Genomic DNA, 8,166 nt, shown 5'->3' on the forward strand with positions numbered 1-8,166 from the left:
TATCTTCTTCTTTTTGAATGGATTCAAAATCCCGGCAGCCAAAACAAGAAAAAAGTTCAATTAAACAAACTGACACATTCGAAACAAATTAAACAATCAACAACTTAGTTATATATAGTGAGCCCTAAAGATAAGAGCACTCTGGCTAGTTTATCAAAACTACCACGTTTATGGTCTTTTACATGGTCCTACACATTGTTTCCTGCATTGTGTAACAATCCAAACCAATTAAATACTATGTTCCTACACTTCAGGAAACAAATGAATACTGCAACGACATTTCCAAATCTATGCATGACATAGATAAAGATATTGATGTTTTTGTTTTGTCTAACTTTGGTTTTCTCTCCCATTTTTTTAATATGAGGAATATGCCTTATTTACCCAGTGCAGTATACTATGAATCAGGACTACTATGATATTTGGTTTTGACATGTAGATCACTCTCAGCAGAATTTATTAAAAACAAATTTTAAACATGGACAGTTAAAAACACATATCACTGTCATTAACTTTATACATATACGGTATTGACTCTTAAATACTCGTGTGGTATATGCTGTCAAAGAAGTAAACACTTTCACTAACTGTTATTGTCAAATCAACTTTTGTTTAACCCCTGATTTAGTTTTCAATACTACCACATCAGCAGCCGAAAAAGAAAAAAACATTTGACACTCATCATCATGAGTATCTAGAAACTAACTTTGAAGAAATACCATCTTCGATAATAGAGAAATAAATATTTTTTTTTAATAACAAAAATGATATATAAAAAGATAAAAATATTTTATTATACTATTTTTTCTTTGTTTTTATAATATTTGTCTCTCTATTAATAAAGATCATCCTTACTTACTAACAATGTATTAGTAATGCAGTATTGTTCTATGTCAAAGCCTTTCAGGCACCTTGTTCTTCTTTCTGGTCCAACATGGTGGAAATGTTGTTTTCCTTATTGTTAGACTAAACCGCATCTTTAGCACACTATACACAATAAAAATGACTAAGCTATGATACTATGATACTATTGGTGTCCTAAACCTTATCTTGTCTAATAAAAAAGTGATATATTATTTAAAATTTTTACCTCACTACACTAGTAAAATGTATTATTCCTAGACAATCTTTCATTCTCATGTATCACTTTTTTATTAGACAGGAGAAAGTTGGAGACATCAAATTAAAAGTAGTAATCCCCATCCATGATACCATATTAAATTGCATCTTAAAACAATAAATAAACATCAAGTGGAGTGATCTAATAAGTGTATGAATTGTATATCGGGTTTTGATGCAGTTAAGTTGGACTTCCAATACTTAGCATTCACTAATTTGACATGTAGGCTGTAACTAATTTTAGAGAATCTGCTCTCACTACTCACTAGAATGATTGCTTTATTAATTATGTATTTGATTTTTGTATGTTCATAAAAACCACTTTCCTTTATTTGAAATCTTCTTTATTTATCAACATAAATGAATTGAGACCAGCTTAAATGTATGCATAAGATAGTAAAATCAAGCAATATATGAGACATTCATCACAAATTGAAACTCAAGCAAACTTACACTTCTTAATTTTTTTATTGGTCTACTCTCCCATCTTTCAATCTTTCATCATATTTTGAAGAGTGTGTGATGTGTGGCCTAATAAAAGAATGCCTTAAAAAAGTGTATGAAAAATATGTCATTAGCATTTTTTATTTTAAAGGAAGTTGTTAGCATTTCCCTTGTTTTAAGAATTTAAAATTGATTAAATGCTGAGATCAAACAAAGATTAAACACCCAAGCATTACGTGGACCATGCTGATTAGTTGTTTTTCCCATTTGGCTCAAGTCATTAAGAAGGTTGAAGAAACAGATGGAGCCCATGATAATGATCTAAGAGACAATTACGCCTTTTCTTGTAGTGAATTTGACAAAGACTTCCCAACCATTCATAAGCTGAACACATCAAATTAAAAAAAAAATAATAGCTTTTTTTATAAAAAAAAAAAAAACTTTTGTTAACTAATAAAATAAACTTTTGTTAACTAATAAAATAAAATAAAAAAGCTTTTGTTAACTTATAAAATAAAATAAAAACAAATCACGAAGATCATGCTAATCCCTAAAAACAGTGTTACCAACCTTATGACAACAAAAACAAAACACTTGCAACGTTACAAATATAACACATCATTTGAAACATATATCTAAGCTGAGCTTACTTCTCTAGTAAAAAATATAGCTTAGAGTGGAGCCTTAACATGACCCTCCATTAATAAATGCTTGCTCTATATTTCAGCAGACAAAGACCCTGACCCGAAAGGAAATTTAAGCACAAGGAACAAAAGGGTAGTTTCCCTTTTCTTGATAAGGGAACTCAACCTATGATGATGTTTTTAATTATATATTCCATTGATTTTCAAGTCCATTTCAATCTGATTGCATATCTAGAAGAATATATGCTTAGTGCTATCGCATTTGTTACCTTCATGTTTGATAACTATACGTGTGGTTGTTGTTCCGTTCTAACTTAGTGACATTATGACAATAAGCTTTATTATATATGTCAGAATATAAACTCTTTTCTCTAAACTCATTAATTTTGGATTAACCACTAAGTGGTTATTGAAGTACATACAAGTAGAACATAGTATATTATGATAGCAAAGAAGGTGATTTATACGTATCAAGTAGTGTACCAAATTTTTCCTTGCAATTTAGCAACTAAACTTTCATATATAGTAATGGTGTCTTTGCCTTATAAAACATGGCATTGGGGGAGTTCCTAGAAATATATATTTTGTCCCATAAAGTGTGTCACTTCATGTGATTGATTGAAAAATATATACTTAAGTTAAAAGTTTAATAATTAAGTATTTTCTTATCAATTATATCAAGTGATACATAGAGTGACACACTTTATGAATGTAATCCCTCCACAATAATGCAGGGTTTTCAAGTTTTGCCTTTGTATACTTGATATGCTTTAGTTCTATGGGATTGAAATTGTGTTACAAACAGTGTATGAGAAAAACAACATAATAATATTTTGTCAACCTATAAAAAAAGTTATTTGTGATAACCATGGGGTGTCCTAATGATGTTCCATTACTGATTTTGACATAAATGTCCCATAATACCATTCCACTTACTTTTTGTCTGTTTGGTGAACTCAACTATTCGCAGCATCTAATCTGATAAGGCCTCCACTGATTAATGTGGCATATCCCCCAAATCTCGCAGATTTGAGACACAATCAATTAAAATCAACTTAGTAAGTTCTTAGAAATGCCATTTTCTGCAATAATTTGGGTTTGATTGATCCAATAAGGCTTGTTTTGGCCAGATGTTTTTCCACACGCGGGAGGAACTTACCATGACCCTACCAAGCATGGAGATTGTATTGTCCTTTTCCATCTTAATGATTATTGGTATTTCTTGATCACTAAAGTGAAAATATGTGTGCCACTAAACTTCGCCAACTATTTCAATTATTCAGGACATAGCCTAAAATTATAACGTGCAACAATACAAAAGTCTAAGATTACTAGGAATGAAACATGAGTTTAAATCTAGGCACTCTCATATGAAGTTTTTTATATTATCAATGTATCATTGGTTTATATTACTTCTAGTATGAGAGTAAGTAAATATTAACATATGAATAATTAATGATTTATTGACAATATAAAAAATATATTTATACTTTCAATGTTAAATTCATGAAATATTGACAATAATTTTGAAAATCTAACAAAATCTTTAATATCATTATTTTGACATTGTGACTAACTGTGTTTACACATGCACATGGTGATATGCAACATGGCTATATAAATATCAATGTTATAGTTGGATTAACAAACAGAGGAAATGAAATGAAAGGAAATATATTTTAATGAAGGAAAAAAAAATTTAGTAGAGGGAAAATATAGAAGATCATTTTTTCTTTTTATTTATTTGGTATGAAAGTAGTTGTGAGAGATTTATCTCCAAGATATATCACTGGTTTTATTTTTCCTTCACAACCTCCCACTTTTTAAGGGGAGGCGAAATAAGGAAGAGAGACTTTAACCCTCAAATTTTACTTTCCCACTTACCTCAAACCAAACAAAATGTAAGGAAACCCGAACAAGGATTATGACAAGAAAATATAATTGTGGGATGTATTCTCAACTAAAATCCTATATATTGAAAATTTTGAAATAATCATACGCAAATATGCTCTTTAAATTACTTGATTAGAATAACTAATTATTCATGACGTTGCCTTAACAAATCTCTTAGGAACATTGGTTAAGGAATGCAAAAAAGTAACATTGGAAATTAAGTCTAACATTTCTTGATATTGAAACATAATTTTTCAAGACAAAATTTACATCATCTATCTCTCAAACAATATTTTCAGGATACCCGTTTATATTGCACTTTTTTATACAACCTCGACTATATAGAGACTGAAAACCGGACTACAATGCACATGTCTTATAAGGAATAAAAAATACTTTATATTTATTATTCTATGTTATTATCTTTCCCACTAATAAGAAATAATTCATTGTTAAAGAGTTCAATAGCTTGTTTTTTTTTTGTTTTTTAGTGATATGATTATTTGTTATTGGTTGCAATCAAATTAATATAGAATAGTGAGTGTTGGATATTTTAGTTGGTGGGGGTGATATATTAAAAGTAACAAGGATTGTATTAAATATCATCGGTTGGCATCCTATTGAAATTAATGAAATATATGCTTTATTTTTTGGTACATAATGTATGCTCTATTTGAATTGAAACGAGTCTCATATAATAATAACTTTGAATAATCAAAATCATTGGCATTGACACTAATCACATAGTTTTGCCTTTGAAGATTCCAATACCCTCAATTATTCTGAAGATAAAAGTCTATATACGTACATCAAGATTCAAGACTTTTTCTTCAGGATGAGGCTGGTGACAGTTGTTACACCTCAAAGAAACAAACAATAACTAGTTAATCAATTTATATTATATACTAAAAATTCCTAACTATAGTTAATATATGAATTTCACATTATATTTAAGTGACTTACATTTAAGAATTTCATAGCTAATTACTTCGTTGAGGCAAATTAATATTTCACTTAATCTTTTTTTATTTTATGATTGTCTATTTTTTCCTTTCTTTTAGATTATATTGTTTTCTGTCAGCAATACTCCTAATTATACATAAAAAAAGATTATATCATTTTCTCTGTCCTGTGCATATGTCAAAGGTCTAATGACTAATTGAAGAATAATTATATTGTAGATAACCACTCCATGAACTTCGTGCAATATTATCGATAGAAACACTAATGTATATGATCAAAATTAAGGTTTAGATACATTAATCATATATTTATTGGTTTTAATGGTTTAAAATATTGCCACTTCCCCATATAGGAAGCACTGTCATTGGACTGTCGGAGACAAAGCAGGCATGAATTAAAATTTTAATAATAAAATCAGTTGACCACCACGATATGGATATAATCATAGAAGGAAGATGAAGGTCTAAATTTGTTTCCATGATCAAAACAAAAATAAAATAGGGGTACCCTTTTAATTTTATTTTAGGGGAGTCCAAATTATTTGAATTTATGAGTAAATCTAAACTGTTAAATTTCTCTAAAATTAATGATTAAGATATGGAGTAAATTTTTTAAACTTGATCTTATAGTAAATGTATAGAGATATAATCATACTTGTAGAAGCTATAGAGATATTAGTAGAAGCTTGATGCTTCATCATGTTTCTTTCTTATACATAGGTAATAAAGATTGACGACTGTATGATCATACTTGTGAATACTTAAGAATTTTTTAAGTCTTTATAGAGTTGTGGGGTTTGGTCTAATAAGGTTGTATTATTATGTAATGATCTACAATCATTCCTACACGGTAGAAAGTGGAAATAATATCGAGACCTCAAATATTTTAAGAGAAAAAATGTAAGCACTATAAGAATTTTATATATTGTAAGTTTATTATTTATAAATTTTTCCATTCATCATTCACTTTTCAAAGAAAATAATGCAAATGAATTATGGATGATAATGATACACTAGCTATGTATAAATATTTATAATCATAGTACATATGTATTTATACTCATATTTTAATTCATGTGTGGGTTGCAAGTTCAAAATTTATCAGCTCATATTTGGCCCATGCATGTTGCCTTGTATCTCACGAAGGTAGAGGGCTCCAATGATGGCTACACATAAATGACACATTTTGTCATGGATATGCATATAGTGGGGGACCAAAGTACCAAATCTTCAACTTTGACATATCCATAGCTATACTGACACAATCAAATCTTAATAAAAATATTGTAGATAGTGAGATTTGAAGCCTGGTTCCTAAGTACTAAATATAGCATCAACCTCTTGGGCTCCAAGCTGATTATCAAAAGGGGAAATTTTGTTTCAGAAACTGGAGATGAAAACCATATGGTACTAACTGACACAGTCTAATATAGACATGTTATTTATTTATTTATTTCTGGGCATAGATGGGTGCAAAAATTTATCTACGAAGCTGCGAGGAATCTTTTGGAATTATGCGATTTTTATAAATAAATCCTATATTTTTTTCTACTATTACATGTATATTTGGTATTATTATTTTTTTTCCAGGATATTTACTCAGTAGTTTGACCAAATAATTATTGGAGTAGTGTAACTTTTTTGGTAATTACCAAAGTAATATATTTTTATGGAAATCGGTTACCCTATAGCCCTTTTACCTTTTCTTTTTCTCTTGGTCCCACCAAAATCGACAACACTGGTGGAGTTTTTTAATTTTTTCTTCAGAAGGAGTTTCTCCTTGTTTTTTAATATATATATGTGTAAATCGGCAATGGTGGTAGATGTCTCATTTTTTATTTTTTTCCTCCCTAAAAGAATCGGCAATAAAGTAGGAGTTTTAGTTTTTTTCTTTATTTTCTTGTGCCCTAGCAGAATCGGCAATGTGTCTGGAGTTTTACTGATCATTTATAAGAAATAAGTTTTACTTATTATTTTATTTTATTCCTATACCCCTAACAAGAATCAGCTATCTTGGTTGAGTTTTATGTTTAAATTTTTCGTATAGTTTTTGTTCATTGCCAACCTATTACTATATCTTGCAACACTAATATTATTAAGAAAAAAAATATTACAATACTAAAATTTTAATACACGAAATCTGAAATAACTTTAATGAAGTCTGTGTGATGAAGTGCCACATGGAGGTGGTTTTCTCTTTCTTGGCGGCTGAACTCTTAATTGTTGTTCATTCCGCTGTGAGATTCTCCCTCCACCACGTGTCGCCAACTGTGGCTCCTCATCATCTGAATCATCTTCATCTTCATTAACATCCTCAACCACAACTTCGTCATCAGTATGTTGTATATCACAAATGTTTGTAGACGGCATAGTAGGACAATAATATTATTGAAAATCGTATGCCAACAATGGTGTACTTGAAGTAGTAGCAAACACTGATGGTAGTGGGATTTGAGAATTTGATGACAAATAATTGTATGAATAATTATAATTTGTGAAATCATACGTTTGTTGTTGTTGTTGAGGAGTAACAGATGAAGTATGTCCTTGAGAATGACTATCCGCTGGAGTTCGTTGTGGAGAGTCAGTTTTCGGTATATGATAATGATGAGTAGGAGGAGCTTCATCAATGTGGGTAGAGTATGCATTGGGGTATAGTTCAGTCAATGCTTCCATCATTTCACAGCCAGATGAGAAGACGTCACATAAAGATTGTGTGGGATTTATAAGTGAAGCTGGAGGACGACTCTGATCACAAATTCTTTTTGCAAATGTGTACGAAAAATGTAGAGAAAATTAGAAGTAAATAATATAATTAAAGAGAAAGTTTAATTTATAAAAAAAAGTTATCATTCCATCATAGTGTGCTCCATCTCTAGATATGTATCTTATAATCCTTTTTAAGTACTACTGTAACACCGCGAATTTTACGATTTTGAATTATAAGATTTTATTAATATTTTTATTAATTATATATTCGAAAATGAATTTCTGGGAATTTTCGGTAAAGAATTAGACAAAACTCTAGTTGAGTTTTAGTCTTGTAATTTTATTTCCTATTTTGTGGTAAATTTTGGTAATTTTCGGAGACAGTCGGTTCTGAA

The sequence above is a fragment of the Lupinus angustifolius genome, chromosome LG11 (genome assembly GCF_001865875.1).
Source record: "Lupinus angustifolius cultivar Tanjil chromosome LG11, LupAngTanjil_v1.0, whole genome shotgun sequence".
NCBI lineage: Eukaryota > Viridiplantae > Streptophyta > Magnoliopsida > Fabales > Fabaceae > Lupinus > Lupinus angustifolius.